Below are 20,233 nucleotides of genomic sequence, written 5' to 3'. Positions count from 1 at the left end.
GGAGATGTAAAAAAATTCAAGGTGGCATTGAACTCACGACACGACGTTGTTAACATCTAATGAATACCTCGGCAAAAGTGAACCTCTCATGAAGCTGAACCCTGCGAATAGCAATGATTCCAGGGACTCAGCGAAGCAGACATAAGTTCAGTTTCTTCACACTGACCTCCAAATTAATTTAAAGCAGCGCGACAAACAATCCAAGCAATCGAAATCTGAACTCTATATGCAAACTCACGCAAAAACGTGGTAGTGATTTGCCGACAGCAACGAGAAGACGCGACTGCTGCAGCAAATGCCCGTTTTACCGGTGACATACATGTAGAATTCGCGCCGTCACCTTAATTTTAATGTCATAGAAATTTAAGGCGGCGGTTCGCCATACCCGTCCCGCAAAGGTTATCAATGAATCGCTCTCGTTTATCGTGAGATTGACACCTAGAAAACGTGTCTACAATTTATTTTTAAACCTTCGGAGCAAATCGCAAGCTGAGGAGACGCTGTACGCTCACGGCGCCAGATAACAGCGCGTGCAGAGCACGTGAACGTGCTGAGAGACTGCAGGCAGAAAGCAGTAACGGGGTACCGAGCGACTGGCTTTTGCTAGAAAGGCGGCCATGGATGGATGGATGAATGAATGGATGGATGGATGAATATGGCTGTACCCCTTATAATGGGCGGTGGCTAGCGCCATAAAGCCGTAATACCTAATGAACCAAAAACTAGATTTTTTTTTTTAAATAGTGAGGTTGAGGATTCGTACTTTGCAGTGAAGAGTTTAATTTTCACTCGTGCCTTGACTTCAGCCACCAATCAGATAACCTCCTTCTAGTTAATTCTACCCGCTTAAAGTCTATTTTGCCCTCCCTGTCCCTAAACCCAAGCGGTTTGAAAAAACTCTGCGCCATCATCCTGAACTATAGGGCGAAGCCCTCTACAGAACATTATCAGGTGTTCGGCAGTTTTTCTTCCTCTTTCTTCCTCTCCACACGCACTGCATACCGTGTCTACCAAGGAGGATCAAAGAAAAAAAAAACTCCCAAGCATTTCCCCGAGGGTGAACATGGTTAAGTGCGAATACACGGGGTGATGCTATGAGGGGTATTTATTAATTCGCACTATTATATTTATTAATCACACTATGGTGCCTTTATGGTGTAATGGTTCCTGGGAATCGCAATTTGATCCCACGGGGGAGTTTATGTTAACTCACTGGCGAATGCCGACGGATTTTAACTTTACTCCCCCTCACGACCCGCTTTCGACGGGAGACTGAGAGAGAAGGCGGGCGCGCGAGAGAGAGAGAGGTGCGCACGCAGCTGCAGCGAGCGAGGAGAGCGGAGGAGCGAGCGAAGAGGGAGGGGGTATAAGGTGCGTTACTGACACCGATATCAGCGTCGCATCCGTGGCTTATTCGGTAGAGCGTCGTGCTGCGGCCCGCCAACTCCTCTTTCTTTTAAAGATAGAGAGAAGACTGCGGACGCCGCCGACGGCGGTGGATGGTTTGGGGTCGCTTATAAAGTGTATTCGCACTTAAAATTCCTGGAGTGGAAGCTCCTGCAATACCTTGCCAGCAGAAGTGAGGCCACCTTTTGCCACTGCCAAGATGGCGGAAACATGCTCTTTTCTGATAGAGCCCACTTAAAGATCAAGTGGCTTTGATACGTATGTAAATGCTGCGTTAGTTCTATACTAAAGGATAGTTGTTCCCGACGAAATTACACACAGAAACAAGTATGTATGACTGAATCTTCAAAGAACTTTGCTTCCAATGAGAGGCTCACTACGGAAAACTAGTAACTTTAAGACGCATTCGGAGCACTATGTGACCCGAAAAAGTTCCCACATTAAACTCGTTGGGCGTGCTAGGGAAACGCTTCGTTTTTAATCGCTGAACGGTGATACTTTATCATGCTCCTAGTAAGATGGCCGCAACAACCGCCATCTTGCTAGAGGAACGGCTTCACTTCTACGCAATCATTTCCACTCCGGCAATTTTTTTTAATCCTCCTTGGTGTCTACCCCTTCATATTTGGCTCGATATGTCTTGGTCCGCAATACTCCCGTCCTGGCCTCAAACCGTAGAGAACTACCCCGAGTATTATCATAGATCCTTTCCTTGACAATTTCCTGCTTAAAAGTTCGATAGATCTCTAGTGCAGACTTCTTAATCGTGCCGATTCTCCACATATCGGTCTCAGCTTCCTTCACCTTCTTCTTAGCCAATAATTCTTTTTGGTTTGGCCCCCTGCTGTTTTCTAAGTATTTAACAGTCAATTTTCTGGTTCGCTTCCTCTATTTTGTGTCGACATTCTTCATGTACAAGTAGCTGAATACCTTCCTAGCCCAACGCTCCTCCCCCATTTCTCTCAATCACTTCTCAAATTTTATCTTGCTGCTAGCTTCCCTGCCATCAAATGATGTCCATCCCGTATGACCTTGTACTCCCTGATTTGGTGTATTCCCGTGAACTACTAAGGCAAGCCTGCCTATTCCACGTTGCCTAATTTCTAATCTTGCTTGAACTTCTGATCTGATGCACAAGACCGCATTACCGAACGTCAGACCAGGAACCATTACCCCTTTCCATACTCCTCTCACAACATCATACTTATTGTAATTCCACAGTGCCCTGTTTTTCATTACCGCTGCCTTCCTGTTACCTTTAGTCGTCACGTATATTTCGTGTTCCCTTAGAAACTCGGCCCCATTGCTTACCCTTACGCCCAGATATTTGTATTTATCTGTTATCTCTAGCGTGACCTCCTGTATTCTAAGCTCACTACCTTCCTTGTCATTAAAAATTATGACTGCTGAGTTTTCCTTTCTGAATATGAAATCTAACCTATCTCCCTCATTACCGCAGATGTCTACAAATCTCTGCAAATCTTCCTTGTTGTAGGCCATCAGCACTATATCATCTGCGAACATCAATGCTGGTAGTGCCTGTTCAATGAGTTTTCCTTGTTTGACGAAAGAAAGGTTGAAGCCCAGTACACTTCCCTCTAATTTGGCCTCTAATCCTTGTAGGTACATCACGAATAATAAGGGTGACAGGGGACACCCCTGCCTAAGGCCCCGTTTTACCTCTGCAGGCTTGGATACCTGTTTTCTCCACTTTATAACTACCTTGTTACCTTTATAAATATCCTTAAAAAGATTAGTGACTACATCTTCGACGCCTAGTGTGTCCAGCATTCCCCACAATTCCTCTTAAATCACGCTATCGTACGCTCCCTTGATATCCAAAAATGCTTGCCACAGGGGCCTGTGTTCCTTTTCTGCTATTTCTATGCCCTGCGTCAGTGAGAACAGATTGTCTTCTAACCTCCTGTTTGTCCAACCTCCGTTTGGCGTGCGGCGCAGCTTCCCTGACCGAGGAAGGGAGGCCTATACCGCCGATTTCAACCTTTCAACTTTTCCAAGTTGAAAGGCTGAAGTCGGTGGACTAGCCTGGTACGGAAATCTTAAGGGGCTGTCGAAAACTTATCAAGTGGGTCAAAGCTGTAAAGAATCGCGCAGGACAACAGAGCTCGTGCGCAAAAAAAAAAAAAACAGACCGGTAGTTGTCCCCTATGTGCATAATTTTCCTCATAGCTTAAAGACCATGGCCAGTAGGTATGGGGTACATGTAGTAATGTCAGCACCCATAAAGTTGTCCTCTATTTGCTCCCGAGTGCATAAGCATTCGGTTTCTCACAAGACCTGTCCGTTCTGTTCGGAAAATAGAAAGATTAGATATGTTGAATGTAAGTCATGTGTTGTGTATATGCTGCCTTTGTCATGCAAAAGGGTTTATATAGGACAAATGGGGCGGTGTGTTAATGTTAGACTTAAGAAGCACTTAGCCTCTTTGACGACTTCTGGCAGTCTGCACTTGAAAGCTCATTGCAGGGAGTGTGGCTGTTAGCCGTTGGTGGACAGAAAAACTTGTTTGGGACAAATGTCCTAGAGAGAGGTTGGAGGCTTTTACATTGAAAGGGAGGAAGAAAAATGTGTGAGCGAACCGTCCGTGGCAATTTGTGAAAAAGAGGCTGGATACTTCGGTTCAACACTGTTAGGTTAAATCGATATTGTTTGTATTTTTTTAACGTAATATATGTTTTTGCAAATAGGTGTGGTCATTATTATTTTTTTTGTTTTTCTTATTTGGGGGGGGGGTATTGACGCATGTGTCGATTTTCTTTGTGAAGATGCGTTTATGCACCCTGTCGGCTCTGTTGCACAGTCGCCATGGTGTGCCATGTCACCAGGGCTTCTACCCGATATATGTGTGTGTTCCTTCTCATAAAATTTAGTTGCAAGTTCAGCACCTTGTCGTCTCTTCTTCCATCTTTGTCTGTATACTTGCGCTGTTTCTACATCCAGGTATGAACCACAAACTAGCCCAACTTTCGCATCTTGTCTATACTTGGTCTTGCAAGACTTCTTTCAGGTGACAACTAGCGGCACGCAATAAAACAAAAACGTGTAAGCTTGGTGTTGCAAGACTTCTTGTAGATGAAAATTAGCTGGACATTAGCAAAGCTATCTGATGGTCCGATAGCTGTCTATGGCAATAAAATGTCTTGACTGAAACGTCTATGAGCCTCTTCGAGTAGCCATCCAAGACGCTTTGTAGACGTGAAATTTAGCTTCTTTTGTGTTTCAGGGTTTTTTTATTACCTTTATAAAATATGAATAATGCAATGGCATGCCATGAGTGGAGGTTTTATTTTAGGCAAATGCCCATCCCTTTGTTCTTGTGTTCCTGTCACCCCACCTTGACCTACCAGCATGAATTAGAACTTAAATGCCTCTTTTTGTCATTTGTGCTAAAATGCGTCTGTTGTGCATTTTGTGATCTATCATCTTCAGTTGTCATTTTTGAGAGCAGTTTGAGACCAATATTTACGTTACCGGACAACATTGATCTTCTCACGTCGTGGGATGAGTCCTTTTTTATTTATGAACTTTTCTGTTAAATATATATAAGTTGAACAAGTATTTGGAATAACTTTCAGATACGCAAAGATTTATTGTGTCTGCATGTGCGACTACAATGAAAACTTTGAGCATAACGGTCTTCTTGTCAAAAAAAAAAGAATAACACCGAAACGTTACTCGATACAGGCTTATGACAAAAAAACTGATCGCATGTATGACATCTTCACTTGTTCTCCTATCATTCACTGATCCTACTACACAGCTGCTCATTTTTTATTTATCTTTATTGATTCTCCATCAGGGGGACATTCTTTGCCTTTATTTGTTGGCAAATGTTCTGAGTAGCTGTACTCCGTATATACGAGGAACATTTTTTCAAAATGAACCAAATCCAGAACCGAAACTGGCTCAAATTGGGCTGTAAGGGCGCATTCATACTCTCAACTTTCCTCTAAAATGATAATAGCAAATTACTACATTATTATTACTAGCTTATTACTACTGTTTCAAAAGAAAGCTGGAAGCATGTATACACCGGTAGAACCTTGTTTACGTTAGCTTTGGCATGAGTTTCGTTTCTAGATTTGGCCCATTTAAGAATGAAAAAAAGCTTCTGGCGTATTTGTTTAAGTTTGACTATTTATAGTTTCTGCTTCAATTTTATTTGGTGTGACGTTTTTAGACTTTCACATTGTTCTTTTCTACTGACCACAGTCTTTGACAGGAATGAAAAATAATTCCTAAAATTTTTATGCAAATTTTGACAGTGCGACTTTTGAGACCTAGCAACACTGTGCGTCATGTGGCACGTTGTAAGATTCACAAGTTAGCGCAAGCATGGTTTTGTGTTCTGACATGTGTGGTTGTGGAATTATCGTCTTTTCTTTCATGTTAATAGACAGAATAGTTGAACACGAGTTGTTATGAGTGTATCAGAGCTTTCGCCATACGTGCTATCGGGCTGAGAACTAGAGCGCGCGAGGTGCAAAGGCGGCTGCTGCCTGAAGCATGACGCGCGGAACACGCCTCTACAGGTAGGATCTTGGTCTTTTCATTGTGGTTTTGCTCTGAAGTTGATTATTGTTAGTAATACACTTGATACCGAGGTAGCGAGTGACCATTTCTTGCTTCGCACGGGCAGTGTCACGTGAACTGACACACGGTCAAATGAAAACGAGTTGCGCAGTCGCTTGCCTTGTTTGGTGTTTCCCGCGTTCGTGAAATACGTGAAACGCAGCGAAGCTGAGAGATGTGGTAGTGTTGTCACATGCACTTGGTTCGCGTGACTTGCCATCGTCGTCATCATGCCAACAAGAAAGGCTGCCATGCGTTGCGCGTTCTCTGCTGATTCTAAGTGAAGGTGGGCAGGGCTGGGAACGACATTGTAGGTGCTGGCGTGGATTGCAATGGTGGATACGAACCGCGCGGGTTTGTGATGTTACGGTGGGTCTTTTGCGATGTCAATGTAAAGCCGGTCGCTCTGTTCTTTCGGAGTTGATATTCGCCCGGCATCCGGCTGAATAGCGCCGGCTGAACTCGGCCGGCAGTGTCTTCTCATTGGCCGGCTCTAGTGACGTGGGCAATGCCGGCATTCCTGTCGGGGAAAATGAGATTTGCCGACACGGACATTTGCCGAGTGACTTTTCGTGAGTGGCCGTCGAGCGCAGAGTGCTGGCATTTAGTGCGGGAACATTTGAATGCTGGTAGTTAGCTAGGGGAAATCTCCGCTGAAAATGAAAACCGTGGCGGCAACTGTCGTCTGGTTGTGGTTTGACCGGCAGGTTTCAATCGCGAGCGGCCGGCTGCCGCCAGAGCTCGAGCGCTGGTATTTAGAGCGTAGAATGCCGAATCTGATGATATTCCGTCTGGTCGGGGACCAAAAAGGGAGAACTGTGACAGCACAAGTCGATCGGTAATTATTTGGCTGGCAGTAGCCATGTTGTTTTGTTTAACTCAGTCAGAACCTGCTAAAGTATGTCCAACACTTTAGACTGCTCTGTGAACTTCTGAAGTGAATTGTTGCCTTTGATAATGCCCATTGAAGAAACCAGAAGGGGGGGGGGGGTCGTGCTTAATTTTTTTAAAATTTCAATTGTGCCAAAACTACTTTGGAACATTTAAAGGTTATCAAAAAATTCTAAATGCACAATACTCACACGAAACATACATGCATGTTTATGCTTTGGCTGCCTATGGTAGCATATGGAGGGGCTATATCAGCAAGGCAGTACTCAAAATCTTGTTTCGATAACATGGATAACTCCTTGGGCAGGGAATGTTGCTGGAGCCAATATTTTGACAAAGAGATAACGAACAGGTGTAATCAATATACCGCCGCATTGGTAGAAATGGCGATCTTGCTGACCACACAGAGCAGAAATTTAAATGTGGCATGGTATTTCAGACTGACCAAAACGACTGTCTTAAGCTGCAAAAAGTGCCGTGACTACATCTTTCAAGATGCACAGAGTCGTAAGGTCTTCTGTAGGCCCAAAAACAAATGTTTCTCTAAATGTAGGGCTTGCAAGAAGGTCCATTCAATTTGCCTGCAATACGTGAACTAGTTTACGAGGTGCTGCACCTTGCCATTTGTTTCAGCGGTGCAGAATTGACGATTTCTGAACCCTGCCATTTGTTTCGAAAGATGCATAAGAGGTGCAGCACTGGTTCACAATTTTCCTGCTCCTCCTACGCTGACGGTGCCGGCTTAGTGCAGCCGCGCGTGCAGCTGAGCAGACAACGCAGCACTTGGGCGTAGGTGCCGTAGGTGCCGTAACCACTTCTACAGATGCGGTGTGTTTCGCCAAGATGTTTGCGCATTATGAACTGTGCGCATGTGCGATTCGCCATCGGTCAGTGTTCGCTGAACGGTGTAAATTAGGCAAACAGAAATAAGGCCTGCACCTTGTCGGCACATTGTCATTCGTTTCGGGTGTAGTGCTGTGTCTGCACTGCTGAAATCTCGCTGCACGATTTCTTAACTTCGCGTGCACAGCCGTGAACCGGCTCTGACTGGTGCAGATAAATCGAACGTACCTAGATTTAGTCTGTTAACGTCAAGCCATTTCCCGCCTGGCCACACTGAACTAGTCCACATCAAGGCAAAGATGTTTGCACGTGAGCCCGGCATACCTCGTGACACTTATCAGGCTAGTTAGCATCGTCACTGCATTAGCCTTAATGATAAGTGCAATTGTCAAACAGTTGGCTTAAGCAACAAGCCTGCAAGCTTTTACATCCTGAAATTGCCTTTCGAGCTCTCCAACAGGCTCGGCATTTGTTTTTATTTTCTCTTGCATGGTACACAGCAGTAATTTGAGGCATTGCGATTAGTAACACATGTAACACAATTTAAACATTAGTTTTCACACAATTATAACATGAAAAATATGCATATAAATGTTGTGTAATGTCACACGTAGAGGGAACATTGTACAGTTTTTTTTTTTAGCTTTGTCCAATCACATGGAGGGTAAGATACCAGATATAGTACCAGTTAAACAACACAAAAAGTAATTTTAGGTAATATAATAAGTAGCTCAGTTCTTATACTTTAACACAATTTTATCATAGAAAATATGCATATAAATATTGTCTAAATTCACACACAAGAGAAACATTTTTTCTTTGGCAATCTCAAATCATATGGAGGGGAGCAATACCACCTTTAGTGCCATTCTATCTACACAAAAAACACAGCTGGGCAGATACTCTAGAAATGTATTCTGGAATATAGTTATCAATATCCATGACCTTTTCAAAAGCCTATATTTGATACCGAGATACATTTGGGTTTGACGTATTAAGATATTTAGGAGATACATTTCCAAAAAGAAGAAAAAAATTATTCCAAAGTACAGTTACAAGAGTACATGTAGTGGGACACTTTTCTTTATTTCAGGGATATTTCTCCGCAAGTGCATTTATAAAAGTGCAGCATAATATTCTGAGTGATGTAGCAGCGCTTTCAAACTTACAAGTAAAGCATACTGTGCGATTCACTAACAAACATGATTGACGATAAAAAAGTGTATCATCTTTTACGCAGAAAGTCTGCTTTGCTGAGAAGGCTCTTCATTTATATTTACTTAGACATGAGCACCTTCTCAGATATGCTATGCTGTTGACTATAGCTTTGATTGGGTGGTGAATGACTGGCCTTCAAAAAAGAATAGGGCTGCTGTGCTAGCCTTGAATGATGGCGACTTTGTTGACAGGCCCCACCGTGGTGATCTAGTGGCTTAGGTACTTGGCTGCTGTCTTGCAGGTCGCGGGATGGAATCCCAGCTGCGGCGGCTGCATTTCCAGTGGAGGCGGAAATGCTGTAGGCCCGTGTGCTAAGATGTGGGTGACGTTAAAAGAACCCCAGGGGGTAAAAATTTCCGGAGCCCTCCACTACGGCGTCTCTCATAATCAAATGGTGGTTTTGGGACGGTAAACACCACATATCAATCAATAAATAACCTTTTTGACAGTCAATACTAGAGCTGTGGTTTTGCTGTCAGTGGGGTTGAATGCTTTACCACATCGTCCATTCTGTGCATGTGGGCAACACTTGCCCGCTTTTTCTGTGCCTTTGCCTGACTTAGTAAAAGGTCTTCCTTTCCCCTTTACAAACACATCATATCATTCCCGACTAAAAAGTAACGACATATCCGTGTACTGCACAGTACCACGATACAGTCGATGCATCGTAGAAGTATTTCATTTTTAAGATGCAAATACATTTTTCACGTCTATCTTTTTATAGAAATACAGATACTTCAAAGTATCTCTGAAAATACTACCGCGATACTCTTCTATTGTGGGATACTGCCCAGCCCTAACATAAATTAATTTCAGGCGATATAAAAAGTAGGACAGGTCTGAGTTTTTACACAATTTTTAACATGAAAAATATGTTATAAATATTGTCTAAAGCCAGATGCAGTAAGAACATTGCACAGTTACTTTTTTTGAAAATCTCAAATCACATGTGGGATGGGTATGATACCAGCTACGGTGTCAGCCAAACCCTCCATTGTCCGCAAGGCGTTTCTTTTTTTTTTGCATGGCACACATGGTAATTTCAGAAATTAAAGATGGTTGCACATGACCTCATGGATGCAACTTTTCAATGACTGGCACTTCACAATGGCAGCTTTGATGACAATTAAGCATTAAAGGGCCACTCACCAGGCCCCATAACAAATTTTAGTTAGACCGTGGAAGTTGTTGGGTGTCTGATGAGGAACATTTCGCCACAAAAATTTTTTGAATCGGTTCATTACGAGCTGAGAAAACTGTTTTATTGAAGCAGTGCGAAACGAGGATAAGAGGAAGCGAGCTCGAAATCCTTGCCCATCCTCTGCGTAGCCTTCGCAAGCCCTTCCCTACCGTCTCCGGCAAATCATTTCCCTACCCTCTCCGGCATCTGACCCAAGAGGTCACGTGCGCATGACATGCCCGAACAAGCCCAACGTGCACCCTAGTGGCGTTTTTTTTTTGAACAGCGTTGTCTTGAGGTCTACTGCCTGTTTCCGCAGGACGGTTTCGAAACGTTGGCTTAGATGAGGTAGAATAGATGAGCACAAAGAGTGCGCGAACGGGTAGGAGCGTTCCACGACTGTCGTCTACTCGATGCACTAACTGCGTGGACATGAATTCATGCGAAACGCCGACACATTAGCACCGCATCTTGTTGCAATTCACCGGAAAAAGATGAAAAAAAAAAAGAATGCTCACATTTCAATATTGCGTCTCATTATTTATTTCAAGTTTTATTCATCTCTTAAAGCAACAAATACATAAACTACGCACGTTGTATTAAAAAATTTTTGCCATGTCACGTGGTATACTGTTGACAACGCCAGAGCAGAGTCGTCTACGTAGAGGACCAATGTCACTGCTTTGCCGTGTACATAGGGCCATTCGTACGCGCACGTCATGCCCTCATTCTCGAGGTGCGTGCCCGCAAAAGGAAGGTGGAGCAGCGTTCATCTCGAAATTTGGCCCATTTGCGCGACGCATAGCATTGAAAATTTGGGCAGACATGATCGTGGACGCCTAATCTTCGCATTGCACTTGTCAGCTTAAAATTGTCAAACCTGGTGAGTGGCCCTTTAAGTGAAAAACCTTTGTCCTGCAATAGACGTAGTCAGGCTGATGATGATGAATGTGGCTGGGAAATTTTTGTGCGTAAATAACAAAAGTACATGCATGGGATCTTTCTATAACATTAATGCGGCATCGCAAACCCACATGCTGGTGCTAAGACGCAGCGTTTTCAATGATGTCAATGCAAGCCATCAATCACAAGTAACAAAATTCTTAGTTTGACGTGACAGTTATATATCGACCAAAGCCACGCACACTTGGAACATTTCCGCAGTTTTTTTTTTTGGGGGGGGGGGGGTTGTCGTTTCAACAATGTGCGAGGGAAATGATATCAGCAGACACACCAATTGCACAAAATAGTGTCAATCTTTCCCAGTTCTTCATGACACTGCTGATACTCCCAGTGCTGCGTTGATTGCTTCATATTCACTGTGCTCGTCACAGCGAGCCAAGCATCACTGCTGAAAAAGGGTCTTACAAGGCTGACGTGAGCACAGTGCAGAAACTCTGGCTTTGATTCAACATCTTTTTCAAGAATTTTATCACTAAAGGCACTATCCACAGTTGTGTGGCCTACCAGCCATGTGGGAATTCCAGATTTTTTTCAAAACAAGTGCGTGATCTAAAAGGCACAGAGCCGGCACGTTTCTGTTTGAGAGGAAGTCCAATAACTATCTAGCTGTGCCCTTTGGGATCCCCACATTTCCTCATAGCTGGAGCAACCGAGATGTTTTCGAAGGCTTCTGAAGGTAGCCCATTTGGCTAATCAATGTTAAAACATGCAAGAGGTTCACTTGTTTCGGTGTGCCTAGCAGGAGCGACTTAGATGTTTTCAAAGGTTTCTGAAGGTAGCCCATTTGGCTCATCACTGTTAAAACATGCAAGAGGTGCACTTGTTTCGGTGTGTATAGAAGTGAGAGGAACGATGCGCTGCACACTTTCAGTTGGTGTTTCACACGAGTCAGAAACAGCTTCAGCTGCTGGCATAGTGGCAGTGCTACTTTCACTTGGTTTTCTAACCTCCTCTTCAGGCAGCGAGGTTGTAGGCATGATGTATTAGTCATCAGTAGAGGCCGGCTTTTTAGGCACTAAAAAACTGTGTTTTAGGCACCAAAGACAGGCAGGTAACACACTGTTTTAGGCCTCCAAGATCATAAATATAGGCACAATAAATTTTTATGAAAATTGAAATATTTTAAAACGAAGATGCCGGTGACTTGTATCCACGACAAGAAGCAAAAAAAAAAAGTTTGTTTAAAGTAGCACAAAGGCACCAACGGTTGAATATAAACATGCATTTCCTGTACAATTAGCAGATTACAGGATTTTGTTTTATTGTCCATCATTGTGAGTCAAGTGTCCACCGTCCAATCACCACTCTCCTATGTCTCTTTTGTTCCGTCCTGGCTAGGAAGGGCATTGCAGGAGCAAATAACCAGACCACTGATATCCCAGAAGGGAGGAATGCCAGGTCTAGTCACATAATTTTTCCTCTGTCGGTGAACACCTTTGAGGGCCACTCACTAGCTTTGGGCATTTTGAGCTGACAAGCATAATGGATGCACTGGGCACTCAGGATCATGCCTATTAAGATTTGGAAAGTTACGTGTTTCGGGAAAATGCCGATTTCTACTGAATGCCACTTGCCCTTCTCGCGGACATGCGCCCCAAGATGGATGGAGTGACGAACAGCAAGGAATGGTCCTGCTTTTACGTCGCTCCTTTACATTGGCATTCGTGCTCCGGCGTCGCTCACCGTACACTCTTTATCACATCTTGGTTAATAGCGAGCCATATAAAAAAAGACAGACGATAAATGTCTCGTCTCTTAATTATATCCTGTATTTTAAACTGTACCTCATTAAGAGTGTTGCACGCGAATTATTCTACTTGGCATGTGCAGTTTGCATGTTCTGTTGCACAGCATGAATGAGGAGTACTTTGGTTTGGGCTAGCTACGTCATATCATTTTGAAAGGGAAGCGCAAAGACAATGGAAAAAGAAAGACAGAGCTGTTTGCCTCTGTCTTTCTTCTCCCTGCGTCTTTGACCTGTCCTTTCAAAGTAAGTACAATGAATGAATGAAAGTGGAGAAAAAATAAATATATAGAATGTGTAAACGGAATGTCAAGTTGTTACTTTTATTTTTGTTTTTAATGGCTGCAAAAACTTCTACACTGATCGGGCCTCGTTTCGCGTCCATCTTGGTAGACCAGAGGCTAGGGTGCTCTGCTGCTGATGCGAATGTCGCGGGTTCTATTCCGGCTGCTGCTGTCGCATAAATAGATAGAGGCGAAAAGGTAGATGCTGGTGTATTACGCGATGTCAGTGCACGTTGAAAAACACCATATGGTCAAAATTTTTGGAGACCTCCACTACGCATCCCTCATAATCATATCATGGTTTTGTCACGTAAACCGCACAAACTACCACTACTACTACTTCTACTGTTATCTACTATTACGGCTACTACCTCATTTCTCTTGCGTTCGTCTTCTCGTCGTTCCTGCATCGTGCCTTCGCCAACCCTGACAACTGTTAGCTTGTGTTTGGTGCGTCGTTTCTGACCGCAGTTTTAGCAGAGCGACGTCATGTATTGCTATTACGATACATGATGCATCCCAGCCTCTCCAAAAGTGCGCCCACTGGCTGATCCATCGCACAGAAACGAGTAACACACAACAGAGAACGTTGAAATGACAAAATCGATGGCGTACGAGCATGAATAGGCTGGGGTACATCATGTGCACGTGACCTTGCTTATGCATCTTGTTCTTGGTGCGTATGCATCATGTGATCCTCCACCCTCAACGTCAAAAAGAGCAGGGAAGGAATAAGCTCGCGATGGCTACATGGGGCGAGAGGCAAGGAATTGAAGCTTGCCTTTTCGCATCATGTTTTTGTGGCTCATAGCGAACCAATTTGGAAAATTACATTGGTAGAGTACTTTTCATTGGGCACGCAAGAACTAGTGTCTAACTGTCACTTGTTATGTCACCTAGAGAAGGCTGTGTAAAGAAGTAAATTACAAACAAAAAAGTCGCGTGCACATCACATTTTTTACCCGAAGGCGCTGCAGAAGGTGGGTTACAATGTCAAAGAGAACACGCCTTCACTGATACAGCACACTTGTTCATTTCATTCATTCACACAGTCATTTCATTCAGTCAAGAAAATAATAAAAAACAAATAAATATAAAAATAAGATGTGATATATTCTAAACTCTGAGAAACAATTGGCATTGCACGAAGAAAACGGGTTAGGTAAAATTATTTTTGAATGTAAGTTTTATCATGACATACTAGACATATGAACTTTAACTGCAGTTTAATTCGGCGCGATGATAGCACTTCCCATCCATGTTCATTTTTCATACTGGTACAGCTGTCATTTTTTGAGTAATGGCTTAGGACAAACCTAGCAGCCCTGTTCTGTATTTTTTCATGTTTGTCACCTAAAGACATATGCCAAGGGATCTCATACGGGACAAGCGTATTCAGGCATAGGGTGGATGTATGCTAAATACATCGTTGATTGTAAACATGCCGGTGCCTCCATCAGACTTCGCTGTGTTAAATATCACGATTTGGCTGTCTACATCACCACTGAATCATTATGAGCATTCCATGAGTGGCCCTTCATGGTTTTTCATTAGTTCTCCACCTATACCCGCAGCTGCACAGAAAAAGCTGCTGTTCTTCAGTTCTTTCAGGACACTGGACAGCTCTGTAGATGACGGCCTCGGCCATAGATGCCACTTTTATTCCTATCTTTAATTCTCGCCCCTCGTTCCCTGCAGATGCTGATTCCACTTAGGGCGGAGAAATAGCTTATTTTGCACTCCTCATGCTCCTCCTTCAATCGCTTGCGTATGGTGGCCAGCGAGTTTCATTTCACTTCGATTAGCAGTTGTTTTGCGGAAGTTGCTAGAACTAGAGGGCTTCGTTGAACATCATAGTGTTTGGAATTATCAATGTTGCCTTTTACATGAATGTCATGTCATGATGCCATCACAAGATATCACGGCACCATACATGACGTCATTATGACATCACAAATTTTTGTGATCTTAGATGTTATTACTTTATGTTTATTATTTTTCGCATCAGTCGTGCTGTGCTCGACAACACAGATTGCTGACCCCAACAATAGTCAATTTTCGCGTTTTAATGTAACATTTAATGTTTTTGCCTTGGGAGTTCAAACATAAATTGGAAATATTTTGCATTGAGAGACATTTTCATATCTAGCTAGTGAGCTACAGCCAGGCAAACAAATGGTTATCACTAAAAATGCTTTTTGGTCTATTCGAGTGCTCCTGTTGTTGAAGATTTCTATTGTATTTGAGGATACAATTGAAGAGAAATTTAGGCAGGACTTCAGAACAGATGTAGAAACACATGCATGCTAGCTCCGGAAGCATGTACTGCAAATATACATATGTTTTTTTGCATATGATATGATCATTGTTCGTGATTAAAGGGGTGCTACCGAGGGGGCAGGGAAGTAGCCCATGCCCCCCACCCCAAAAAAAGAAATGTTTTTTTTTTCCTGGCATACAGAGCAAGAAATGGCTATTTGCCTGCCCTGCTTCCACTTCACATCAAGGAGATTACCCGCAACCCCCTCCCCCCAAAAAACTTCTGCGTACATGCGCCCCTATACATAGTGTTCATGTGATGTCACTTCTGTTGTTGTCACCCTCTCTTGCCATGCCCGGGTACCACCCTGGGTACTTACGGCAGTTCGCGTGCTGAAGCGCGGTGTGTTGGGGGCTCGTCATCTGTTGCTGTGTACGATGTTGAAAGGGAAGCATTGTGGTTTTTTGTTGTCGTACTTTAACGAGCTCATAAGATTACGAAGGCCTCGTTTGTTCACTCGATACAAAACCAGAAAATCAAGATGTACGACACGTATACCAGCCACCGCGTACACCGGCTGCCCGCCACGACCTATAGACAAGGGCCCATTATCTCGCTTTCACTACAAACTCTACAAATTGCAAGGCCCAAGGACAAGTGAAGCCCAAAGTCTCTCGAGCCGCAATTTTAAGAGTGGGTGAGCGAAGCGCAGCAGCTCCCATCAAAAACGAGTCGTGCAGAGCTAGGTAGGTTAACAAGAGATATAATATTAATATATTGCTACGGCACACGCCACCAAAGTAGCAGCACCCCCCCCCCCCCCCCAAGTGTTTTAAATAGTGCTGACTTACAAAGAGGGTTCAGCTTCAGTTGAGGACGACGCAGCGAGCTATGGAAAGGAAAATGGCAGGTGTAACCTTTAGAGACAAGAAGAGAGCAGAGTAGATTAGGGAACAAACGGGGGTTAAGGATATGATAGCTGAAATCGAGAAGAGGAAATGGACATGGGCCGGGCATGTAGCGCGTAAACAGGATAACCGCTGGTCATTAAGGGTAACTGACTGGATTCCCAGAGAAGGCAAGCGGGTTAGAGGGAGACAGAAGGTTAGGTGGGCAGATGAGATTAAGAAATTTGTGGGTATAAATTGGCAGCAGCAAGCACAGGACCGGGTTAACTGGCGGAACATGGGAGAGGCCTTTGTCCTGAAGTGGACGTAGTCAGGCTGGTGATGATGATGATGATGTTGAGCCTCTTTGATCGAAATTTGTGGATACAGCCGAGGAAAATATTATGCGAAGCAGATAGAGACTTCGCATGGTGCGTGCCGCGGTAATCCGGTCATCACTTTTTTTTTTCGCTTATGTTTTGACACCTTTTTCACCTTTTATTTTACTTTTTTGTATGCTAATGTACAGCGGAGTCTCTGAAAATGATAGAGACCGTGTTAGAGAATCAATTGACCAATTTTTCAAAATCCTGACCCCCCAAGTTGAACCGATCGGCTATACTTCAAAGTGAACTAATACTGTTTCGCATCCATTTTCTCAGTTTGTTTCAATCCAATACTCGAATTTCCTCGATCGCCATCACGATTTTAACCGCCTCCTTGACACACTGATTGTGCACGCTGTGGTCGTGGACAAGTTTGTACAGTATCTTGGTAAGCTATCTCTGTTTGCAGGTAAGTGCTTGGCTATACGGCACTTACCCGGAACGAAGTTGCATCTGAAGACGAAATATCACTGAGTTTCCAGAAGTAGTTTTTTTATTTTGTTAATCCGCGCCAGCCAAACACGCCGGTATTTTTCAGAAAATCGCAATGTGCATTCTCAATTTTAGGTAATAACTACAAAGCTCTGCTCCCTCTTTGGAGACTACTAAATCAACTTGCCTCACTAGCAGCCCTCAAATTTGCATCGTGAGGCAAAACCAAACGGGCGCAAGCACGAGGAGACAACAAGGCAGTGGTAGGCGACGGAGTCGGTAGGTACCCGGGCATGTCGGTGGCGCATTTCGTAAGTGACAAAGGGGCGCTGCGTGGCGCAGGTGCACACTATGTATTTGGCCATGTATGTGTACACTGGTCACAGAAATAAATGCAATCCTTCTACTTACGAGGACGTTCTTTCAGTTGCTGTCGAGGTGAACTTCTTTCCTCTGTAAATGCAGCAGTGCTTCACACTGATATTTCAGATGCTCGCCCATCTTGCTTGCGATGTTGCCGACTCTTTGCGGCATTGATGGTTTGCGCATCTCTTTTCTGTAGCTGCACAAAGTTAGTCGAGCCATAAGCGGCGTTGGCCTTTTTGAGTTCGGCAATACTGCCGAACCGGTCACCCACGTAGAAGGTTATGTCACCGGTACCCGAACGGCCGTCCCGAAGATTAGAGGAGAAAGCTGCCCCAAGACACGCGTACGGGCGAGCCTGAACAAAATTGTCGTCGGATGACGCCATCACCACAAAGGTTGACTAGGTTCAATGTTGTCGTCAGTAGCTATCGTGAGCCTTCTGTGCCTTTGGACAAAAGCACTTTCCGTGCGAATGACGTTGTGTTCCGTGGCAGCTGTAGTGGGCACAAAAGGCGAGAAAGTGTGCTCCTTGCGGACGGAAGCGCTATTCGCGTGACTGTGGCCAGCCAATAAGAAATATCGTTCTGAAAGATTTTCCTCCGTGTCAGAGCAAGTTTTTGGGAAAATACTGTATTTGCACTATTGCAGCGCGTCGCAGGTATATCGACTCGACTGGCAAATATGGCAGCTCGTGTTTCCAAAGCAAGTTGATGCTACACGAACCGTTAACCTGCCTACTTATAGTGCCGTCAAAGTTCATTTTTAACAAGCAAAAAGTAAGATCAAAAGAAAACACCAATCAATATAACACACATTTGTGAATTGCTGATTCTCTGCAAACTTCATTTCTCAGTCTGGATTCCCAGGTAGCTGCCCATGTCCAAGGGCTTGATGCCATCACCTAGGCTGGTGCGCTTGTAGCCTCCACAAAATACCGCCGGTTCCATTTATTTCATTGTGTCCTTGAACTGACGGGATTTCGTCAGATTATCTTGATATGTAGCGGAAGATAACTGTCTCCGTGCTGAATGCTGGCGCCTGAGCCATTGACAGCGGCCGGCAGCTCACGAATGAAAACTAAGGACTTGTGCCATCGTAGCTAGCAGTGTGGCATGTTTCCAGAGGAAATCATGCCATGGATAAGTAAAACTACCGGCAAATGATTGTCTCGGCACTGAATGCTGACACTTGAGCCTTGACGGTGGCCGTCCGCTCGCGAATGCGAACTGCCGGTCAAACCATAACTGGCTGACAGTTGCCGTCACGGTTTTCATTTCCAGTGGAGATTGCATCTTGAGTAAGTCAAACTACCGGCATTTAATTGTTCCCGCACTAAATGCCGGCACTCTGCACTTGACGGCTGCTCGCCAAAAGTAACTCTGCAAATGTTCGTGCCGGCAAAGCTCTTTTCCCCGTAGGAATGCCGGCATTAGCCACGTGACTAGAGCCGGCCATTGAGGAGACACTGACGGCCGAGTTCCGCTGGCGCTCTTCAGCTGGATGCCAGGCGAATATCCACTTCCTAGTTCTTCCATGTTGACAGTGTTGAAGAAAACGCGACATTACAGTTCTGTTCTAAGTTATTGTGCATTCAAGGTGGTGAAGTCTTTTGGCGTAACAACACGCCATTCAATAAATGGCTTCGTTGTATGCCACGCTGGTTCGGCATTCGATAGCGTTTAGTCAAGGAAACTGGAGAATACTTCGCGGGAGAAGTGTCTGTAGTCAGTTTGCAATGTATGAACTGATCCGCTCACACATGGCGTTTTTCGACGTGCTGAAAATGATTGGTAGAAGCAAGGCCTACTCTACTGCCAAGCTCTTGAACACACTCATAACAGGATTAAGTAATCACACTCGAAAGTGGGCAAAACCTGCTGACTTGGCACTCGGCCGCAGAGCAAGTTTATACAATACCCAATTACAAATTAGTCTACCTTTCATCATTAACAAAGTCTAGTTACAATCCACCACTAACCAATTTGTAGTCCTAACTCAAAATTTCTTGTGAAATTTTAACCCAACGTGAAGAAAAAGGCGTGCTGTTTTCTGTTCAGGGTAAAACCGGCTGCCTGGAATTCAGTCACCAGGTGATAAGGGCGAAAAAAAAAAAAAAAATTCTTTTATAGGAGCAAAAATATTTTGAGTGCTGTTTTATCTGTTGAATCTATTGTTTCGATTGAAAACTATGTAGTCAAATTATGATGTGTACCTCCTTTACGTAATGCCTCACGGCGATGTAGTTGAAATGTAAATAAATAAATAAATAAATAAACACAACTTATTTTCACAACCTGACACATACTGGCCTGCTAAATACATTTTCCTACACAGAAAAGTTATATAAAAGCGCACACACCGATTTTTACACTCTTACATTCACGTAATATTGGAACATTTGGTGACAAAAAGTTCACTGCACAGGCATACAATATCTTCCTTGTAAGAATCCTCTTTGTAAGAAGCCAAGCTACTTAGAACATATGATTGGAAAAGTTGAAAAGTGAAAGGCATTCTCATCTTCTCGAAAGAGTTTGGGTTCATATGTGTTCAGTCAAATTAGGCATATTTTTTTGTGTCCAAAGACTGCTGTCCCGTATAGATATGCTTCCCGTACTGGACGCAAGTGCACCTAGTAATATAAATTGTGAACAATTTCTTTAGTGCATGTGACGAACACATAATTCTTTGTAAACATAAACCGCAGATCTATATACGGGCCAATCTCTCTGTGTAGCGTAACCTTTCTGGAGAAGCCTATTCCTGAAGCAATTGAGCA

General features: G+C 43.8%; 1 protein-coding gene across 6 annotated transcripts in view; it reads left to right on the top strand.

Moving 5' to 3' along the window:
• The first annotated feature begins 5,633 nt into the window (after nt 1-5,633).
• Nucleotides 5,634-20,233, top strand: part of LOC119185884 (uncharacterized) — a 188,195-nt gene continuing 173,595 nt past the window's right edge. For 3 of the 6 annotated variants that reach the window (XM_075890230.1, XM_075890229.1, XM_075890228.1), the window contains exon 1: nt 5,729-5,960. The gene's annotated coding sequence lies outside the window, so the exon portion shown is untranslated. Of the gene's footprint in view, nt 5,961-20,233 lie in introns of all 6 variants that reach the window. The other 3 variants (XR_012894373.1, XM_075890231.1, XR_012894374.1) reach the window with 3 other exon arrangements.

This window comes from Rhipicephalus microplus, chromosome 3 (genome assembly GCF_043290135.1).
Source record: "Rhipicephalus microplus isolate Deutch F79 chromosome 3, USDA_Rmic, whole genome shotgun sequence".
NCBI classification, from domain to species: domain Eukaryota; kingdom Metazoa; phylum Arthropoda; class Arachnida; order Ixodida; family Ixodidae; genus Rhipicephalus; species Rhipicephalus microplus.
This window is presented reverse-complemented; position numbering and strand designations above follow the sequence as displayed.